The 23,661-nt window shown below is 36.1% G+C and overlaps 1 protein-coding gene across 3 annotated transcripts in view; it reads right to left on the bottom strand.

Annotated features, from left to right (window-relative positions):
* The window catches only part of LOC105248296 (latrophilin Cirl), a 320,478-nt gene that overhangs the window by 110,646 nt on the left and 186,171 nt on the right, over window positions 1-23,661 (bottom strand). The window lies entirely within an intron of this gene.

Raw genomic sequence — 23,661 nt, 5'->3', positions numbered from 1 at the left:
CGATTAAGATCTAACGTCATGTCAAGATAAAAAGATTTAAAAAATAACGTACAAATGATGTATATTTTCCTAAATGTATGTATATTAAAATATCAATAAGAAAAAAAAGAGAGGAAAAGAATTAAAAGTTTTTATTCCAATTAATTATTCATAAACATTTAATTTTAATTTAAATATAATTATTATATCAGAAAAAATAATTTTAATATTTTAAGCACTATCATCATATCTTAGGTTTAATTTATTTGGAGTTTTTTGTTTCAAGCGATATTTCAAAAATTGATTCGCAAACTATTTATTTCATTATTTTTATTTATTTAATTATTTTTATAATTGTGTAATTATTCATCTAATAAGCAATGAAAAAAATATTAAGTCCTAGAATTATGTCTTTTTCTTGAATTATATTTATTTTGATAATAAATATCTAATTATATTAGTCCATAATTACGAATTTGATTTTTAAATATTCAAAATTAAACATACGTGAAAATTTTAATATTCATCACGTTCTCGGAATCATATATACACATATATAAATCAGTACACATTGTTTCGCATATCCTATCGATCTCCGCTATCAAAGCAAGCACAACTTCCCAACAACGCAGACAATCTATGTACCTCTGTACACACACACCGACGTGCGCACGCTCGCACATACATGCGTATCATTTCCTTGCTATCCTCATCCTCTTGAAGAAACGCGTCACACGAGAACCTCGAAATCAAACAAACCCACCCCCGACAAACGGCGGGTGCGCACTTGTTACGTTCACCTTGTTACTTGCTCCGGAAAACTCGGGGCAGCGAGATTAGTTCCCCTTTCACCGCCATTCCCCTTTCCATCACATTCTCGGCTCCTCCGCCTCCACCCTCTTTTCAGAGTGCAGCTCGTATCCACGACACGTTCAGCGGAGCTACCGCAAACGGGAACAATGTCGCGGTATTGCGATCCTCTGCAAGCAGCCGAGAGCTGTATCAGCTCTAGCATGTTTCCCCTCCCTGTTTCGCTGCCTATCCTCACTCTTCCTGTCCCCCCTCGGTTGTAGTTGTATCGACTGTGCACCCGCTCTGCTGGTGCCCTGCATCCGTCCCCACGTCAGTATTAGCGCTTAGGCGAGTGGCACAATGTATTTGCGCGTATTGTACCCTAAGTGCATACCGACGCGACTATTGGCTGCTAGTCCTACTGTACAGGGTGGCAAGCAAATAATGACGCTGGAATTATCCCCGACCGAATTATCGCCGAGAAGGAATCGTGTCGGATCGCTTATAATGGCACTCTGAGTATCATTCTGTTTACTCGACCCGCAGTTAAGTTATAGCTGCTGTTGGAAATGGAATTTACGATTTCGCATTTAGGTTGAGCACACTTGCAGTAAAATTCTAACCAATTTCTTTAACATTGACAAGATGATACACTACTTCTTACATACATATCAAATAGGCGCATCAATTTTGTCACTTTATAATTGTAATGTAAGCCTGGAACATTCGTTATCATATAATTTTTATTTATTTTAATAGCCAAAAAATAATTTTAAATTTAAAATGTATACAGATTTTTAAAATTTAATTTCAAGCAATTTTAGAATATGCATATAGATTATTATTAATTAATGTTCAAACAAGCTGCGAGATGTAGGAAACAATATTATAGTAATTATGTCAGTAATTATATCAGATTCTGCCACCTCAGTCAGATCATATCATGATAGCAATCCTATCAAATGTCTATTGAATATCTGAGAAGCGGGATGCACTCGCGCTATGAGATATTGGCTGATCATTCATGAAATTGGTGATTGCTAAAATTATCTTCACAGCTGGTATATTTATAGTCCACTCTTATATTGAAGATCGTTTTAAATATGATCTTAAATCGTCTGAAGATTCCATTCAGACAATGTAATAGTCCTATAACACTTCAGACTTTACTTAAGACGATTTTAAATATAAGATTGGAATGAATACTGACCTATGCGAGAGAAAGAGACTTTATACAATTTATATCGATCCACGAAGAACAATTTTTCAGAACGATCATTAACTAATTTCGCAAATTTTCTATAAAATAAAAATTAAAAATTAAAAATTGATTCTCCTAATTTATAGGAATAGATATTTTTCATTTCAAACCCAAGTAAATATTTAAATATCTCTATTCACGTCTTTCAAAGCGTTTACGTGAACGAATGACAGCAAAAGTATGCCTTTTATTTTACCCGTACGACGATATTGCATCGACGTTGGTATTTATATTTAATGCACTAATCGCGCATCGGGGACGGTCGGTGGGGATGGGATCGATTGCGTGTCCCTTTGACGGCGGCGCGTGCGAATGTTGCTGGTGCACGCAACATTGCGCACAATTTGATGGTGTCGTTCGATCAACAGGCACGACATATTACGTCGCACCTAGGCGAGCTCGAATACCGTTCTGTCGAATGCGATAATGACGCGCGTCATCCAAATCGACAATCAACTGGACGATGCACTTCGTGATAGTGTATCTTTAGAGAAAACAAAACCTACTATGTGTGATTGTCACGTTAATTATTCAACAAAAAATATATATATATTTTTTTTTTATTATATCGACATTTCCTTGCGATAAAAGATTTGCCTCTTTAAATGATTAATCGAAATAAGCCGTTAATTATTATATCAAGTAATAATATATTGCTCTCCATGTTTGTGTGAATTATACAGCGTGGAGCGTACGATATATTTCAAAAGTAAAACTTGCACACGATATTATTATCTCAATTTTCATATTAATTCTGAAAATCAATCAGTACCTTGCAAATTATACATACGAATTAAAATTCAATCCTCATCAAAATCTGAACTAAATTCAACAAGAATGAAGCACAGCGTGTAACTTCAGTGCACACACATAGATAAGAAAAGTGCGCATGTAGAAAATTAACTTTTATTACGTAAGTTTAATTTACACATGACTGCAGGATCTTATCACGGAGCGAATGACAGTACTTTCTTATGCGTCAAATGCACTCCGCGTTTCTCGCCAACGCGAGCGACAATCGCTAGGTGGGTGGATAAGCAGGTACATTATATGCGAACGTAGGTAGGCACCTCGAAGATATCTACGGGGTGGTCGACGCGGTTGAGAATCCGTTCAGTTCCCGACGTGACCGGCACGCGTTGCATTGTGACAGGCATCGGGAGCGAGCTCGTTTGCGAATGCAGCGGGACGTTGCAAAGTCGCTCAAACGAGAAGATAATTTATCTTCCGGGATACATCCGCGCGCGCTTTCAGAGCGCGCAGATGCACCTGAAAGCACTCGCGTTCCGTGTCGACTCGGTCGACACATTCATCGGGCATCGGGGCGCGGGAGGGACGCTGCACCGGCGATGCATTCACCAACGCGCATCAGTGAATCCGTGTCGCTGAGCGATTAAGTCGCGCCGAATCACCGGGCGATATTGAATACTTTTCTTTGACATATACACACACACACACACACATATATATACATATATATATATACATATATATATATATATATATATATATATATATATTTGTCACAATGCATCCGAACGCAATACCCGATCAATGTAGTCATGTCAAACGCTCGGGAGTTTAATATTGCAGAACATCCGTAACATAGAAACGCGGAATAAAAAATTAATGGAACTTTTGTAATACGGCGTCCTGTTTATAGCATCGGACATTACTGTGACGATACGTGCGTTACATCATCATTGTCACAAATATTTTATTATCGCGTGAATAAAAGATGCATGAAACGTAGTCACGCAATAATATTTGCATTTGCAACGAGAGGATACCTTCTGCAAACTCTCTAAATAGCTAAAAGCGAATTAAAGATCGAGAAATGTGATCTTGTACGCGGTAGGCGGGAGACAGTCTCCTCTCGACTATTTACAGTTATAGAAAAGAGTGTACCTCGGTATTGAGTTAATCAGAGTTCCAGTCGCATTGGCGCGCGCGGAAGTGGCGGGATAACGTCGTTGAAAGTTCGGACGATGGTAAATCGGCAAACAAGATCATCGAGAGCCCGACGAGTCTCGCGCCCAGCGGCGACGAAGTCAAACCGAGTGGCAAATTACAAAGTCCATTTTCAAGTTTCTCGCCCTGGCGCGGCGTTCAGCTCGAAAATTCGATTTCCGCGACGAAACTTCGGGGCGCCGATCGTCCCGAGGACTTTTTTCTCGCCCTTGACGACCACCCCCGTCCGTTATCCGCGCGCGAGATAGTTTTCGCTCCATCGCTCACGTCGAGGACCCGGTTGCTCTTCCGGTTCCCGAATTGCGCCCCGTTTGATTTCCGCCCGGCCACGTGCTTAATGCCCAGCACGAATATCTGGTCTAGTTGGATTTTCGGTCAAAAAAAGATAATAATCAGCGAAACGAGAATAGCTGAATTATATACTATGTATTTATTATACATATATTTAATGTTTGTCATTTATTGATTTGTAGCAGTTGCACTGAAAAAAAAAGTTGTCAACTTGACAAAACCATTTAACTAAATTATAATTTTTTGAATTGAAATATTTTACTATTTAAATTAAATAATACATATTAAAGCTAACATGACATCTATTTAACTTAAATGTTTAAATATTATATTTCAATTAAAAAATTAGTAATTTAGTAATAAAACAAATGTCAACTACACATTACATATATACAATAAAATATACGTTATAATATATTTCTGAAATTAATTAATATTTCGAAATATAAAAAAGAAGATATATACGATCATCGAACGGTATCTGGAAATCAATTTGAGCGGAAGCAGACGTTTCGATAATGGCAATTATTTGCCGATGATCGTGGCGTAATTTAACGCGCGATGTTGCGGCGATTTATTGCGATTAAACCGGCTTGAGTAATTTTTCAGCGGCCATCGCGTTGCGCCGACTTTCTCAGAGATCAAGACAATTCTCGTAGCGAAGGTCAACCGCGTGTTAATAGAAATAAGACGGGATTAATAAACGCCTTAATGAAACATTCCGCCGGATAGCGAATTAATTGGGAACGGCAGTTCCCCGGGGCGTGAAAGTGACTCACGTAGCGCGTGCTCGTAAAGCGTTTCGACTTTAGCCCTTTGCTAATTTTCTCCGATCAACGTTTATTAAGTCGCTCCCACGTTCTTCTCTCCCTCGCGTTTGTTTCACATAAACCGATATTACATTTACATGAAATTCGAAAACATAATGATTACACGAACACTATTAAGCCACTTTGTTACGATCTGGAGAGCCAATTTATTTTTAATGCGACGAAATATATAATTGACAATTTAAAAAAAAAAGACCAACTATATGTTTTTAAAAGTATTTTATATGTATTTATATTTATATGTATTTTTTATAATTGGTATTATGTAAATATATAATTTTTTATCGACAGTAATTTATGCTTTTAAAAGGAGCAGAAATTTATGGCAAGAAACGGTTTTATTTTTGAAAATAATCTAGAACTACTCTAAATCCTATTTTTAAATAACATTATAATACTATTATCGTATTCTTACAAATTATATATATTTCATGTAAGAAAAATATCTTCAGCAATTTTTTACTCTGAAACAGAACTTTAAATTGTACAGAGACTAAAATATTAGATCTGGCACGTCTTGTATATTAGTGCACTCAAACCGACATGGCCGATTAACGCCGATGGCCGCGTGCCATAAGGAAGAGTAATAAAAATCCTGGAGAAACTGGTAAGAGAGCGTTGAATTTACGCCGGGTGGATTTAAGGTCACACCGACATGGCGCGACTATCTCGCCCCCTTTTCATTGCCTAGAGTCGGGGAATCAGCTTTAACGAGCACAAGCAGCATCACTTTCACAGCCGCCCCGCGTTGTGCATGGATGCGCTCGGCGTGCATGAAAGGTGGTGCCCGTCATCATCGCCCGTGAGATATGGTTAGTATCCATCAGCGTAGAGTGGATGCGCGTAGTTCTGAATGGCTTTCTAATTACGAAGGGCCGCTTGTGCGTGTGAAATATATCCGGCGTGGATTGCGTGTCAGATGACAAAGAAAACACGTCGAACGTCTCACGTTCCGTTCGAGCTCGCGAAGATAAACGAGTCGCGTGCTTTAGAGATTCAGATTCCGACCGATCGCTGACGCTTGCGTTTAATCTCGGATTATCCGAATCGTTCGAATTTTCGACCATCTCTCGGCGCTATGAAACATTAGGCTTATAAGCGACAGCGAGATAAAAATAGTCATGGTAGTCATAGTTGTATAAAAGAGAAGCATTTAAAAAAATTTTAATTCTTCGATAATATCTTAGTAGACAAAAAATCTAAAAAATTAGTTAAGTTAGTTATAATAATATTTTTAATAATATTTTTAATAATATTATTATTTTATTTTTAATATTAATTTATTTTTAATAATAACATTAGTTTTAATAATATTTTTTGTCTGTAACCATTATTGATATCTCTAATATACATATAATGTATTCCCGATAACAATGAAAATAATTAAACTCTTTAAATTGAAGAAAATTTTAATTCTTCTTCCTCAAAATGGCAAAAAATATACATTCTTATCAAACTTGAAAAGAAGAGAATTAAAATTTGTTTCTTCTTTCGTATATGTAACAATTCTGGAATCACAGATCAAGGTATCCGCAATACACCAGCTTTCGCGAGGCATCACGTACGTTTGAAACGTAAGCCGAAGCTGTGATTCCGATCTATAGATGCCTCTCACGGAGATGTACCGTTTCGTCCTTAGCTTATCTCGAATCCAAGAATCGAATAACATCAATCTCCTCTGCGGCTTCGGGCCCTTCCGCCTCTCAAGAGCGCCGTCCGTCCTTGTACCTTGTCGTCGAGTCCCTTTGTCTCCCGCGATCGCGCGCACGGAGTTATAACGCCGAGGCGACGGTGGGAGCGAGGGGAGGATGTGGGCTTTTGCGATTTATTGATTTAAGCCCTTCCACCTTTACCTTGCCCTCGCACATGCCACACCCCACCCCCGCTTTTCCCCGGCGTCGCACTTTTCTTCTCGCGTCGTGCAACGCCGTCGGCGAATCAATTCGAGAGGACGCCGGAAAAAAAGCAGGGCACCTTTTGTCTACGAAATGCCCCTCGATCGAAGCTGGTCACGCCGGAAGAAGGGCACAAAGGGCCTCTGGTTAAGATCATTTTAAGAGATGTTTTCGGTAATCTAAAAGGACTACCGGAACCTCTTCAACTTCGAAGGATTTACTGGAGAAGTCCTCGAGTGCTCCTACGATATCGCTGACAAGAAACAGTGCCGCTTAAAACATCCTGCTGATCCTCCATCTCTCTTCCTTCCGCTCTCTTCTAGTAGAAAAGAAAGATTCAAGTCCACTAAATAATTCGCAATTTTTGTACAATTAAAAGCAATGTTTCTTCGCTCCGGTATTTAAACGTACGATATTATAAATATTGTTTTTTAACTGCTGCAATATTTAAAACTTTTAGTAGATTTAATATTTTCGTTAAATGCAATATTTGCTTTTTAACAAATTTCAGAGCAAACTCTTGAATGTAAATTCTAAAATAACAGTCTGCGTTTATTTCTCTCGTATCCTATGTCATATTTTCAAACATCGAGAATTTCGAAAGAACATAAATGAAATACATAAAACACTCACTTTACTGGATTACATTGTTAATGGATTATTTTTATTTCTCACTGTTCATATCGCATGTATGATGAGGTGCCATTACGACAGCGGGATTATTTTGTGACCGATATACGTCGGAAATCGCATCGATCTGCGGAATATAAGGGCGAGCGTGCGCGAGTGGCCCTTCGACTAATTGGATGCACTCTCTCTTCCACCCTCATCGACGCGCGTCAAATGATAATTAATAACCTCACGCTCGTTGGTATAGACGATAAACAAACAGCGGTAGCAACGCATCGAGAGATCGACGAACATTAAGAGGCTGTGGCCTCTCCACGCAAAGAGCATGTTGCTCTCGCGATGTGTGTTTATTACACACGCTGTATTATTTCACGTCGTTCCTTTTACGCACATGTTTTGGAGTTCTTTATTAATTCATTTATATAATTTCTCAATTCTTAGTATTACATATGTACTTATTTTGATAATTAAACATCAAATATAAAAGTTTTGCTATAAAAGCACTTACTTGAAAATAAAACAGCTAATTAACAATATTCATAAATTTAAGTACATCTGTACATATGCTAATAAAAATTATTGACTAAGAAATCGGACTAAATAAGAATCAATTTTACTTTTAAAAATTATTTAATAAAATTATTATATATAATTTTTTATTTACTTGCTTTATTTATAAATGAAAATATCTTATAGTACCGGTCAAAAATATATCACTTTTTTTTAGGATAACTTCATTAAAAGTGTATACATTTAATAATTAATTTTTCTTAAGTTGCTGTGTTCATTATTTAATGAAAAGTCTATTGTTAAATAATCTATATGTATATGACATAATAAATGAAACAAATATTTTATTTTATTTATATTTTACTTCGATTTTTTTTTTTCTATTTTAAGTTTGCCAGAATTGGAATGATTTTAATAATTTAATGTTCAACGTAATAATTGAGGCGATAATTCAGTCATATCCGAAAATATCAAATTATATCAATGAAATAGAACTTAAACCATTTACTTCTAAAATAGAATTTTGTAGGGATTTTGAGCTGTTAAATATTTTTATGTTTAATATTTTCTAATACTGTCAGAACTACTGTTGCCTCTATAAATAAAGTTTTATCAATATTTAAAAATTACAACTCGTAATTCCAAGTTAAATATTAAATATTAAAGAATTTTCGAAGACTAAGCTAGAGATTGTAACGTCTCCTTATAAAAAATATAACGCTCAAGAAGAATCGCAAAAATCCAACTGCAATTTCTTCGATAACGAGGAACAAGAAAAAAAAGAAAACTCAATCACGTGACACTCGTCGCAATCTTCGACAAGTTTTTCCGGGCTGTCATTGTCGTTGTCATCCCCGTCGACTAATAGATCAAAAAGTAAGTTGACATCGCGTCGTAATGCATTCTGGACGCGCATCACGTCACGACGTCACGTCCCAAGGGCGGCAGTCCGGAAGGAAGCACGTCAGCGTGTTGCTTCAAGGCGATTCGCGAGCATCAACTGCGAAAGGTCTTCCATCTTACCTCCATTCTTTCAAGTGGTCTCTTACGAACTAGTGCCCCAGAAAAGCGGCACGCGACTGGACTAATGACCCAAAGGGCGAGTCGAGTATCTCACACTGACGGTGACCCTTCGTAGAGGGGAAAGACGGCGTGATGAAGGAAGGGAAAAGTGAAAAAGAGAGACTTTTCGCGTATTGAAACATTCATTATCGTAGTTAATGCTCTCGACTAGTTAATGCTCTTGACTGCTCCCCTAGTTCCCTTCGCGGAACTTTGACACAAAACTTCTTTTGCTGGTATTCTTTCTGCTCTACCTTCTTATTCTCCAGGATCTTCTTCTCCTCCTCCTTTTCTTTCATCGCTTCTTGTCGCTTCCTCTCACTTCTTTTCCCTTTCTTTATTTTGCTGCTTTTATTCCTCTTCATCTCGCTTCTTCGCGAAGTGTTCACCTCTCCTTCATTCTTCTTCTTTCATTCTCTTGTTCTTTCTTTCTCCAGGCTCTCCCGCCTCTCTCCCTCTTTATTCTTCTTGCCGGCTAATCAAACCGGTAGATCTACCTTCCCATCTCTCCTCTTTCGTCATCGAGATCTATGAACCAGCGTGATCGCGTTCACCATTTTAAGTTCGTAAAGTTGTGCTCTCAAGATCAAAGATCTAATTTTAAAAAAGTCGTTTAAACAAAATTTACAAGTTGTAGTTGTACGTGTTATTAGTTGTACGAAGTTTGAAAGTGAAATTATATACAAAGGATTCAATCCCAAAAAATTCAGGAACAGAATCAAACGTGAATAAAAGGCAATATTGATTTAATGTTAATTTAGTAAACAACACTTTGAAACTCGCTTCTTTCATGCAAATTTAATATCTTTTAATTCTTTCTTAACTTATATTTTTAGTCTTTAAAAATCTTTATCTTCTCTTTAGTTAGTTTTGTTAACTTTGTAAAATTTTTATTAATATCAATAATATTGTACAAAGAATTTAAATTCTTTATCTCTTTCATATACTAAATAATCATTAAATACTAAATCATATACTAAATAAGCATACTTTTGAGCAATTAAGATAATCTTTGAATCATAAAGTCTCTCTTGTTTAAATTCAAGAAACTCTTTTAGCATTATTAGTATTCTAAGATAGTTGATTATTAGTAACTCACTTTTTGTGTAATCTAGAAAATTCAAATTTTAGTTGAGTATTTGTCGAAATTTCCGATAAGAAGCTTCTCTTAATTCTTAGATCGCCCAATATTTATTAGTCACTCAATCTTATCCCACTAACGCGATAAAAAGTCATCGCCTTTAATTAGGAAGCACGTGAATAAAAAAGCGTTTATACATACGGTCGAAGCGCTTTAGAGCTTAAAGACGCAAAGTACTTTAGGCCGGTAACGAAAATGGGCCCCCGTTTGGGCGTTAATTTCCTTTCGACTGGCTTTAGTGGCAATTAAATCCGGCGATCGTTACCACGTTTATAGATACCAAGTGGTGCCTAATAATACGCGTTGTGCCTGCCTCAGGTCCTTTGAATGGTGAAGCTTTCACCAGGATAATTAGAGATAAACTAAATTTATTCGCCGCGACCTAATTATTCGCGACCAACTTAATTAATGGCCGAACGCGAATTACGCTTGAATTGTCGAACGTAGTCGATCATAAACGGGCATCATCCTAGTGCCATATAAAAGTTTTAAAGGATTAATAAAAGAATTTTAATAAATTTGATAGACCGTTATATTGGAGATTCGATTCGATAAGTATCACGTAACTGCAAAATATCGTAATATTAAATTGTAGGTTTCTGAAAATTTTTTCCGAGTCTTAAAAAGAAATATATTTATTTCTAAAATATTATTGAAAAATTTTGATGGGAGAAGAAAATTTAATTTTTAATTTATATATTAAACAAAATATCACAAAAAGTGTCACAATCAATTTGACTAATGTAAAACTAACTTTGCGTGTTATCGAAATGCTGTTTATTCTTTTTACATATGAGCATTTTAAACACTTCTCGTTTTACGAATAGCATAACTATTCAAACATGCTGCGCATATATTTTGTATTTAGCAAATAAATATACAGATAGATAGAAGCAAAAAGAAATCCGGGGGAGAGCGACACGAATCGCGCTATTCGTTCTTCGTTTGGAAGGAATATTTGCCTTCAAAATAGTGCTTTGAAATAAAATTTAACATTATGTCAGCTTGTCATGCGATAGAAAAGCGAATTAAACTAGAATAACTGACTCGGCTGCGAATCGATTGAGGCTTGCGCAAACGTTATTTATCCCAATCTCATCAAAGCCGATACCGAAAGAATTTGCGCGAATAGACGCAATTAATGGCCAAGTGTGACCGTTTGTGTCGCGGATGTTATACGTATCATAGCTCAAAGCCACCGTTTAAATTACAATGATGAACACTCTACTGGTATGCAAAAGTAATAATAGCCCAACCACGGATAACGAGCGGAATCGTGAGTTTCACGCAAATGATTCTAGTGTATTAAAACATGCGAATTTTAACATTTTGAACAGTGGTGCTGAAATGCTATGATGCATATATTATAATAATAAAAAAAGATATATCATTTTTGAATAATGGACTATCTGATGTAGATATAAAATTATTTTTTTCATTAAAACCCACGATTTAATTTTTTTCAATAATCTTCTTAGTAATTACATTTTTAATAATACAATAACGATACGTTCTTTGTAAAAAATTATATGAATAGACTAGAATATAATATTACACTCGTATAATATTAAATTAATAATTAATAGCATGAAATGTTTATTCTACTTTTCTTATCAGAAATATTCGATAAATATTATGTTTAAAAAAACAACATGTGTATAACATTATAACATATACTTCAATTTTCGACGTTAATCGTTTAGATAATTAAGATGCGAATTAAACTCCTATTAAAAACAAGTGCAAAATTGCTTAAAAGTGAAGTTTCGTAAGCCGAAATCCATTAATTCTCAAAGATTACTTAATATTTCTGTATATTTAGGATTTCCATTAAACTTATATTTAACAAAATCTCAAAAGAGATTTCATTATGAAGGGTTTCAATATTTTATACGGATTTTCGGAACTATTCTATGCAATTTTTCCAATTAAATTTTCCAAGCACAAAATAGCTTACATTGTGCAAGCGTAGACACGTCTTGGCGCATTTCTAATAAAATTCGAGGAACCAAAATTAAAGTTTTTTTTACAATCAAAAACCCAACGGAAATATCATTATCCGTTCGTGCTTTCTTCCCACCTTGACCGTTCGTGGTCAGGGTACCCTATTCCATTTCGACGGTACTTCCGGTTTTATCCCGCAACTCGTGCAGACACCTAATCGGAAAGGAGACGACGGGTTCCCGAAAAAAGGTTCGTATTTTTTTCCCCATCCTGGCGAGAGCCAGAGACGGAGAAACGGTATGCCTATCTAACAGCAAGAAAGGCGAGAGAGGCGATCAGAGGGGGTCAATCAAGCTAGAACACACACAGTGGATTCGGAAACGAAGCAATTTCTCTTCCGACCACGTTGCACACTTTTATTCCCCCTCGCCTCCTTTCCCGATTTCCAACCGACCTCTCCCCATCTCCACGCTTGCCAACCCCCGTTCGCCAGCAATCGACGTGCACGGTGGAATTTCTCTGCGTGGTCGCGGGTGAGAAAAGGAAATTTTCCTCGAGATAATGACCAGAGTCCTTCGAGAGGAATATACTCCGAGGAGGTGGATGAGATAAAGAGAGAGGAAAAAAAGCAAATAGAGTAAGAAAGAGCGGTAAGCGGAGAAACCGAGCATTCGGCAAGAAAGCGAGACGTTCGCCATTAGCGCCTCCCGTTCACGGCGTACAAAGGAGAGGAGAAACATACAACGCGGCGGCGGCAGCCATCGTATCGCGCCGAAGGGCGCACGCGAGAATGCGTGAAACGCATCGGGTCGAGGCACGATGATCCCCAGATGCCTTTGTATGGACCGAGCACGCCACGCGGGACATATCTTGATTTAGGACCAAAGTATGCTAGCGGTGATCGCGACTATAAGCTTTAAACGTGCGGAAATGCGCATGAAACTTGTAGAAAAAAATCAGCTGATGCGGAAATTTCGATTTCATATATATATATATATATATATATATATATATATATATATATATATATAATGAGACTTTCCCATAGAAAATTCGTAAAATAAATTAAATTCGTATAATTAAAAAAATAATTATAAAAAAGATTCGTATAATTAATTAATATACGAACGGCTTTCTTCATAATATAGTGCTTTTAATGATATAAAATTTATTTTTTAATAATATATATAATTTTGATAATATAAAATTATTTATTTATTTTCATTTACTTAATCATATTTAATTTGTGCATCTTATTTAACGCTAATCACATATAAACATATTTAAACATTTATTATAATAAATATTAATTTCTTTAAAAAATAATATAAATTGAATCATTCTCGTTTCCCCTTTGATCTTAAAAATTCATCCATTTTCGACAATAATCTAGCTATACGAGCAAGACTTGATTACATCTATTCTTCACTTTTCTCATACGACAATTTATTTCACTGAGACGCCGTCTTCTCACTAGGAGACACAATCAAATGTGATCGTCGTAGAGAGACGAAATGAGAATTTGGAGGATGAGGATGGTAAAGTGAGATTCAGCATCGTAGCAATCTTCAGCATGTAACCATGAGACACGCTGTCGTACTCTATTGCTTGTGTCACGGATGGCGCGAAAGGTGTAAACAAGAATATACCTGCATTTTTCTGAATGATTAGAACAGAAGGAGAAAAGTTCCGTTTACGTGAAAAATGAGTCAATTTTTCTCATCTATAGTTTTAGTGGATAATACATAATTTTATAAAGTCGTAGTATTTAATTAAACTATATTGCTTAATTAAATTTATAATATTAAACTACAATCATATAAATCAATATAATATAAAGTAATAGAAACTTAAGAGTAACTTAAACTCAATGTTTACTTTCGAGAATAAATAATAATATATATAACGTTAAGAAATATTGGCTGAATATAGACAGAATGAAAAATTATGGCTACGCCAATGTAGGCATGTAAGCTCATTTAGGTACAACTCTTAATTAGCGCCGACTCGCCGCAACGGGAGGTTCAGTTCCGATGACTTACATGGGGCGCGGGAAAAATAACATCGCCGTTAGGTGGACGCTAGGTTCTTTATGAATGACAGTAGTTGTCATATGTGTGTGTGTGTATGTGTGTCATAACTGTATAACGTATTATTATCTGTCTTCACATCACACCTGTCAACTCAACTGAGATACCTACAGACGAGCAATTTATCGTCCATTAGGAAACGAAGTATGCTTGCCGTTTAAATTTTTTAGTATATTTCCTTCCCTTTCATTTATTATAAAAGTAAGCTTTTACAATGAATTGTAATAATGAAGTATGATAAATATTAATTAATAAACTAATAATAAATTGATATATGTAATGAATAAGAAAACCTAACAATAGATTAATTTAATAAAATTATATAAACATGTCGCACCCTTTGAAAGCACCCTGGACCATTTGCAGCAGCCTGCTCGTTTTCACAGCGCGATACATCGCGATCGACTATCGGCGCTGTGAAATTTCCGCGAAATCCCGGTGTAGAATTTTCCGCGTAACTTTTACGCGGCCTGATTGGCGCGGGCGAATATTCGAGGGAGAAAGGGTGGCCGCATTCTCGACGACCACCATTGGAGCCGCGGCTTCCGAAAACTTTCTCGTCGTGTCTGATAAAAAGTTCGAACCGCGAAGTGACGGGAATAAAATTCTCTATGAAATCTGATCCCGTCCGGCCATTATCGCAAATTCGCGCGGATCGAAAAAAACGTGCGCTTTTCGTATACCTTTACTCGTACATGTTTATCTCTTTGGCCAATCGCGGCATCACGTTATTTATCAGATATCATTGAGCTTTTCCTTAATATTTACTATTTACTATTATATATTAATATTGTGCTAAATTATAGCAGATGATATTGCAAACCACGTCATAAATTTCAAGAGTGTTATAATTGAATTGATTAGTAGGGAATCGATGAATCTAATAATTCCAAGAATTAAAACAGCGATCGGAATAGTTTCAAAAGAGATCATAAAATATAGTTTAGATCATAACAATGTAAATCTAAGCAGAATGCATCTATCCGATATTACACAGCACTAATAGAACAATGAATTAAAAGAAATTATTTCTCCACGATATTGCTGTCAAAAATAGTTAAAATATTTTCGTTGATAAAGAATTTTCCTATAAAGTTATTTTTGTTAAAAATAGTTTTGCGAACATAAATATTATATTCATACAATGTATATATGTTCTCTGCTCACAGAGAATGTTGATTGATATTGTTTCTACATGAAAGTATAACACTCGACATATAATACTAGATATAGATAAAATATCTATCGGCGATTTTAATTTAATTGCAATATTCCAAAAATACCAATGCAGAGATATTGCAAATAAAATGACCTCTCATGTATTCCAGAGAATCAATAATACGATCCAGTCTATTATTTTCTTTATTGAAGATAAATTATATTAATTTCATAATTTTCACGTTCTCGATTCTTTTCCAAAAGAATGCTTTTTCTAATTAATCTTAAATCACAATCCCAATGAAACATCCCAGATGATGCATATGTGCTCGCTAGAATCGCAAATCGCGATTTAGCCGCCGCGACGTTTGAGATTTATGCTTTAATAATTATTGCGACATCGGCGCCCGCTTGTGTAAAGCCAATCAATGCAGGTGTGCGTGTGTGTTGTGCCAGACTGCGCGCGGATGGATGAGAACGACCGACAGGTAACCGCAGTATGCGAGGAGAGCGGGGAAGCCCCATGGACGTGTGTAAGGAGGCTCCTCGGGGCCTCCTTAGAAAGGGGGGAGGGACGAGAGGGGGTTATCCCCACCGTTCAAGATGGCCACCTCGCATTCCTTCATCGGTCTGGACATGACCGCACCGCCTCGCGCGAGATCAACCACCGTTCTAGGTTCAGGATTTACGCCACTTTGAGTTACGCGAATGAATCGCGACTGGCCGCATAAACCTCGGACGGATTTCCCGTGCACATAAAATCTTAAATCTTAATAGTCATCGTTATTATTGTCCACGTAATCATCTGCACAATTTTTTTTTTCAGACAAGGAGATAATTGTCTCGAAAGAAATATTTTAATTGTATTTTTAATACAATTAATTGAACGCATTTTATTATTGTATCGAGAAGCTCCAAAGCTCGTTCATATTTTTCTCAAAGATGCGTTCTATATTTATTTGAGATGGAGAGACAATTGTCTCGAAAGAAATATTTTAATTGTATTTTTAATACAATTAATTGAACGCATTTTATTATTGTATCGAGAAGCTCCAAAGCTCGTTCATATTTTTCTCAAAGATGCGTTCTATATTTATTTGAGATAGAGAGATAATCGTTTTGAAAGAAATATTTTAATTGTATTTTTAATACAATTAATTGAACGCATTTTATTATTGTATCGAGAAGTTCCAAAGCTCGTTTATATTTTTCTCAAAGATGCGTTTTATATTTTTTTGAGATAGAGATAATTGTCTCGAAAGAAATATTTTAATTGTATTTTTAATACAATTAATTGAACGCATTTTATTATTGTATCGAGAAGTTCCAAAGCTCGTTTATATTTTTCTCAAAGATGCGTTTTATATTTTTTTGAGATAGAGATAATTGTCTCGAAAGAAATATTTTAATTGTATTTTTAATACAATTAATTGAACGCATTTTATTATTGTATCGAGAAGTTCCAAAGCTCGTTCATATTTTTCTCAAAGATGCGTTTTATATTTTTTTGAGATAGAGATAATTGTCTCGAAAGAAATATTTTAATTGTATTTTTAATACAATTAATTGAACGCATTTTATTATTGTATCGAGAAGTTCCAAAGCTCGTTCATATTTTTCTCAAAGATGCGTTTTATATTTTTTTGAGATAGAGATAATTGTCTCGAAAGAAATATTTTAATTGTATTTTTAATACAATTAATTGAACGCATTTTATTATTGTATCGAGAAGTTCCAAAGCTCGTTCATATTTTTCTCAAAGATGCGTTTTATATTTTTTTGAGATAGAGATAATTGTCTCGAAAGAAATATTTTAATTGTATTTTTAATACAATTAATTGAACGCATTTTATTATTGTATCGAGAAGTTCCAAAGCTCGTTCATATTTTTCTCAAAGATGCGTTTTATATTTTTTTGAGATAGAGATAATTGTCTCGAAAGAAATATTTTAATTGTATTTTTAATACAATTAATTGAACGCATTTTATTATTGTATCGAGAAGTTCCAAAGCTCGTTCATATTTTTCTCAAAGATGCGTTTTATATTTTTTTGAGATAGAGATAATTGTCTCGAAAGAAATATTTTAATTGTATTTTTAATACAATTAATTGAACGCATTTTATTATTGTATCGAGAAGTTCCAAAGCTCGTTCATATTTTTCTCAAAGATGCGTTTTATATTTTTTGAGATAGAGATAATTGTCTCGAAAGAAATATTTTAATTGTATTTTTAATACAATTAATTGAACGCATTTTATTATTGTATCGAGAAGTTCCAAAGCTCGTTCATATTTTTCTCAAAGATGCGTTTTATATTTTTTTGAGATAGAGATAATTGTCTCGAAAGAAATATTTTAATTGTATTTTAATACAATTAATTGAACGCATTTTATTATTGTATCGAGAAGTTCCAAAGCTCGTTCATATTTTTCTCAAAGATGCGTTTTATATTTTTTTGAGATAGAGATAATTGTCTCGAAAGAAATATTTTAATTGTATTTTTAATACAATTAATTGAACGCATTTTATTATTGTATCGAGAAGCTCCAAAGCTCGTGCATATTTTTCTTAAAGATTTTATATATAACATCGATGAATTATTTTTATACCCAGCATCTCAATATATTCAATTTCAGACGCTTGAGCGAATTATGAGAAACTCGCCGGACTTTCCATAAGTTCTCCAGAACAATGCGATCGCAGCTGGGACTTTTCCCGCGTGCGGCGGGTCTGGCAATATCATTAGCAAGTGAAAGAAGTAAATCGTTTAAAGAGCGTCGCCTTGGTCCACGTTCATCTCATTCATGGACGCGAGGTGAAGACATGCGGAAGAGACTCGCGTAAAATTAGACTTTCAAACGGAACGGAGGCTTGGAGCCTCGTGAGAGAGAGAGAGAAAGAAAGAGAGAGTGTGTGTCCCGGGTCAGGAGCGATCTGTTTCGATCACCGCGTCCCCGTAAAATATACGTGCGAACATCGCCGGCGTATTTTTATCCGAGTCGTGAAACTTCTTTACAGCCTCGCCCGAGGAAAGCCCATCGGCGAAACTGCCGCCAAATTCGCCGTAAAACCTTTCTCTCCTCCTCTCGACTAACAAATTAAGAATGTATCCTTCGTAAGTGCGAATATATAGCAGGATTTTCGGAATCTCGAGAAGGAATTCAAATAAACTTTATACCAGTTTCTTTGAATGCTCGCCGAGTTAAAGTAGCGGTTGAAACATCTTTAATTGGAGTTTAACTTCCTTCTCCGTTTCGAAAAGTAGAGAAATTGACTTGAGAAAGTGTATTTCTTCATCTTTAGAAACAGGAGCGGGGTTATCGTGTAGCGCATGCACCTTAATGTTAACAGATTATCCCGGCGAGACGCCTCGATTTTGTCCGATTTTTACTGTTGCCACGCTTTATTGAAAAATGAGAATGACCGCTAATATGACAGCTGTGACATAATTCTCCGAATTTTGGAGCTTCCACATTTCGTACTCTATATCGTAGTCTATCTGAGAATGGGAAAGTGCATCGCATGTTCACTGGCTGCTTTTAGTGTCTCGTCGAACAGGCGAATATTGTATAGCGCGCCACAAAATTATCCTCACTAATGGGGAAGTGCGTTAGACATTATCAACGTCGTAAGCGTCGTCGCGATTCTAGTCTGTCTTGATTATGCTCTCGTGCAAAGATGCTCGAAAGTGCACTCACACGCGTTATTAAAATTAATCTTTTAAGGAACGCATTTTTATTTACTCCTATATTCTTTTAATTCGTGTTATCTTGTAATATTCACTGAAGGAAATACATATTTTAAACTGACTTTGAGAAAATATCAGCAACTTGCCTCTGCTTAATGTTATCAGCTATATGCACACATTCTCACGAGTATCAAAAACCGATAAAGTTTGCATCATAAGACATCGGTGTATCGAGAACATCGGAATAATTTACGGTGGTTGGTGTGTTGTCAAGAAGCGATCCAAAGTATCGACATTTCTGAAGAAAATATCGGACAATATCGATATACTTTCAAGCGTTTCTAATTCGACGTCACCCGCTGCCACCGAGATGCTTGCGTATTTCAAACGTGAATATTATTCTCGAGTATGGCAGAATATCGATAAACCACTTCCCCATCGCCCTTATGTCTTACGAAGAAGGTGGGTTTCTGCGTGAAATGTTTTATATGCGAGGCAGAGAGACTTTTCTCCTCGATAAGAAAGAAAATATTTATCAATCTCTCTTTTGTCAATCAGTTCTCGCTTTGCGAATGTATTTACAATAACTTGGTCATGTGTATTTCTAAATGTCAGAAGAATGACGTAAAATTCATCATTCAAAATTAAATTAATTTATAATACAAGCAATTAATTATACAAAATCGAATTTATTTATTTCGGAAAATCAAAATTGGGAAAATATATGAAAAAATGTAACAGCAAATAGAGTTACAAATTAATAATATTCATTAGAATAGAAAATATAAGTAACAACACATGAGAACATTGAGAGCGATTTTCATTAGCGCAGTATTATTTCGGCAAACAAAGGGATATAAAATAAAGTTTTTATTTAATGAGAGTAGGACGTATGTTTTTTCGACAGATATTATTGCACGTGCAAAAACCTCAATTTAATTAAATCCAATTATTAATTATTTCAGCTCAGATGTGCACGTAATACACATGCTTTGACGTATGCATAAAATAAGTTTCCTACTCAATCAAAACGACATGACAAAATATAAAATGGAATCTGAATAAACCATTAAGAGAAATATCTCGTATGCATTTTTAAAATAAATTGAAGTGTTCTCTTCGATGAGAGAGAAACACGACAGACTCTTACCCGAAAATTTCAAATTTTAAGTTATACAATTCCTTACGGGAGTTTATGGCTGATTCTACCCCTTTCATGAGATATCCAAAATACAGCGGATATTTGGATAATAACGATCCCAAGTTACGGTGACATCTTAGAGCATGCACCATCCGCCAATCATTGGTTCTAATGAGCCACCATTCGCATTACGTACCATAGACGCATATGTTACACGCGCTGCCATTAGACGCACATGGGACCGACGCAAATGGAACAGAAAGATATAGAGTAGAGTTTATTATATATACTGTAATATAAGTATCCAGTGTACCGTGGCTAGAATATAAAGGAAAAAAAGCAATGAGGTCTATAAATAAGAATGGATATAGAGTGATAAAAAAAATAATAAACTACAATAACGAAGATAAGAAAAGTAACGAAAGAAATAAAAATAAGAAAAAAATTAATACAATAAAACAAAAGAAAAAAATTAATACAATAAACTATTATATAGCATTATACATATAACAAAACAAGTGTAGAAAATAGTGATGGAAAATACGCAAGAAAAATTAATAAATATAACTGTAATTACAAAAATTTTCTTGTGAAGAGAGACACAATATTATAAATAACTGGGTATAAAACAATCGTATTATCTTCATCGTTGACGAGTGATTTATTCATTTAAACAGGCCAATAATAAACCCTCATTACAGATTCATATCTCCTGTCAATTACACGTAATCCACATATCTCTCCCAAGGCATCCTGCCGCGCCTTCGTTTTTTCCGCCCTACAGATTTATTCACGTTTCACTCGCTGCGCAAACACACAGGATTAAACGAGCCCTTCTCGTATTCCTGTCGATGCTTATATCTGTCGGTTGCACAACACCCGCAACCTGCAGTGGCTGGGAAATTACATCCTGACCCCCGTCGCGGTCATCCCCGTCCCCTCCGTCGTGATAATGCATCCGATTGAATATTCGAGGGTGCAGCGACGAAGGAGGAATGTCGACCACCCCATATTCGAGGCAACCCGCAAGGGTCCCAGGACGTTAAGGTCGATCCTCCCGAGAAACAACGACCCCGCACGCTCATGGGGCGGTCCATTTTAAATGCACGGCAATGGGGAGACGGAGGAAAACGGCGGTTAGAGAGAGGGGAGGGAGGATGGGTGATAGTCATGCCGCTCGGATTATCGTTTATTGGTGTACTCTACGCCGCTCTCATCTCTCCCTACGATCTAGACGCGTACAGATATATCTAGAGCCGTGCAGCGTATACATTCTACGTGGTTAAGCACACGTGCCCCCGATATTCGAGCGCGATCCCCCAATCTCTTCCCCCTCCCTCGTTTCCCCTTTAGCGTTCTCCACCAACGGTGCACCAGGGCAAACATTCTAACGCGAAATTGGTTTTTGAAAATATTGAATGGTTAGTCGTTTGGGGGAGGAGGAGATCGACGGGCATGTTTTTTCACGCAAGAGCGCGAACAGATTTTCGGGAGGGCAATTTTTGCTGGAAAAAAAATGGTAAGAGTTTCTCCTCTTCCTCCTCCTCTTTCCATGTCGCACGTATGCCGTACGTGGAGAACGCCCGATAACGCACGCGGAATCGGCGCGGTGATTGATATTACGGGTCGCTAGGTATGCCCTATCGCGTTTTGTTCTTGTAAGGTGTCGTCGCGTAAATTGCAGCCACATGCCCCCATCTCTCTTCGCTCACCAACCGATATTAATCAGGTTTCGCGTGCAAGGCGAATTCTTTCGTCGGCGAAATTTCGAGAGCGAGCTATGAACTTAAAATATGCGTTCGGGTGTCTTGCAACCGGGTTGCTTTAACGGTAAGGATCTGCTCTCCGGCGATAAAAATAGGAGATAAGAGAGGCAGAGAGAAAGGCAGGAGCACTTCGATCTCTTTTGAGAGAATTGTAATTTGCATCTTAAAAGTACATGTGTTATAAAAAAGAAATCTTAATACGATAAATTAAAAAATAGAGAAACAGATAAATTTATATCTCGCGTCCTCGATGATAAATATAGTATTTACTAATAACCCAGTTTTATAGCTTTTGTTAACTATAAATATAACTTTCACTCCTAAAATCTGAACCGATAAAATTTTAATTGGCATTGATAATTTTGATATAAATATACACTTTGCTTGAAATATGTCAGTGGAGCATTGATTTTAAATTAAACTCTCGATCTCAAGATATAAAAGAAGATAAAACATGTATCTCAAGCACAAAATATTAATGTAGATATTCCTTGCCATCGATTATTATCGAAGAATAATTCGCAAGATTATTTTAATGTGATTCGAGGGATTGGAAGAGGGTGTGGAAAGTCACATTGTAAAATCGATCGCGGCGAAATTCGAGTCAGGGTTGGCTCTCTCCGATCGTATCTCTCCGTGAAATGCGGTGATTTATGGACGTATTGTGTATCTAGTATGGAAATTTTCGAGGCGAGAAAGCGGAGCGTCAGGGATGTATATCACCAGCGAGGGAACCTGGCGCGAAATGACACCAGCAAACTAGCAAACGCGAATTGCAAACGCGAGGAAAGCGCCAATAAAATCTTTATGACTTAAGCCAACTGTCAGTCGAAAAATGCGTGAGTTAAACGCACGATTTTAAAGCGAGAATTGAGATAGGGAGGCTTCATTGATATTAATATCAAACCTAGAACATCCTTGTATTAATTCCAAGCATGGGAGAAATTGATTTAATTATACTAATATTATTGATTTTATAGTAATATAAATACGTGGGAAATATAGATCGGTTTGTGCGTAATGATAGAATTTCTCGGCGGAAATTGAAGATCGATCGATTTCATCGAGATCTCGTAATTTCTTAGATGCTCGATCGACAAACTACCGACTTTTTCTGAGCGTTTCTTCTAGCCGTGATCGTGCTAGCGAACGGAAGAAGGGAAAAAAGAAGACGAGGGATTTCGACGTTTCTTATTGCGCGAATTCCTCGCGAACCGGTTAAGGATCTCGGGATTTATATACCCGCGTATATAGAGGGATGCGTCCCGCGACGGAAGAACGCAAGTAAGAAAATGCAGAAGCGCCAAAACGAGTCGAGTGTCACGCAACTGCTCACACTATCCATGTAATTTAATTCTTTTTTTTTCAATGTGTTATATTTTCAACTCAAAACAAATGAATATTCAATTTATTTCATTTCTATATATATTACTTTTTTCTAATATTTATTTAAAAATATAGATTTAAATATATTTTTTAAAAAATATATTTAAAATATATTTTTTTTTAA

This window comes from Camponotus floridanus, unplaced genomic scaffold, assembly GCF_003227725.1.
Source record: "Camponotus floridanus strain SB8 unplaced genomic scaffold, Cflo_v7.5 scaffold10, whole genome shotgun sequence".
Taxonomy (NCBI): Eukaryota; Metazoa; Arthropoda; class Insecta; order Hymenoptera; family Formicidae; genus Camponotus; species Camponotus floridanus.
The sequence above is the reverse complement of the archived record's forward strand: the minus strand, read 5'-3'. Positions and strand labels throughout refer to the sequence as shown.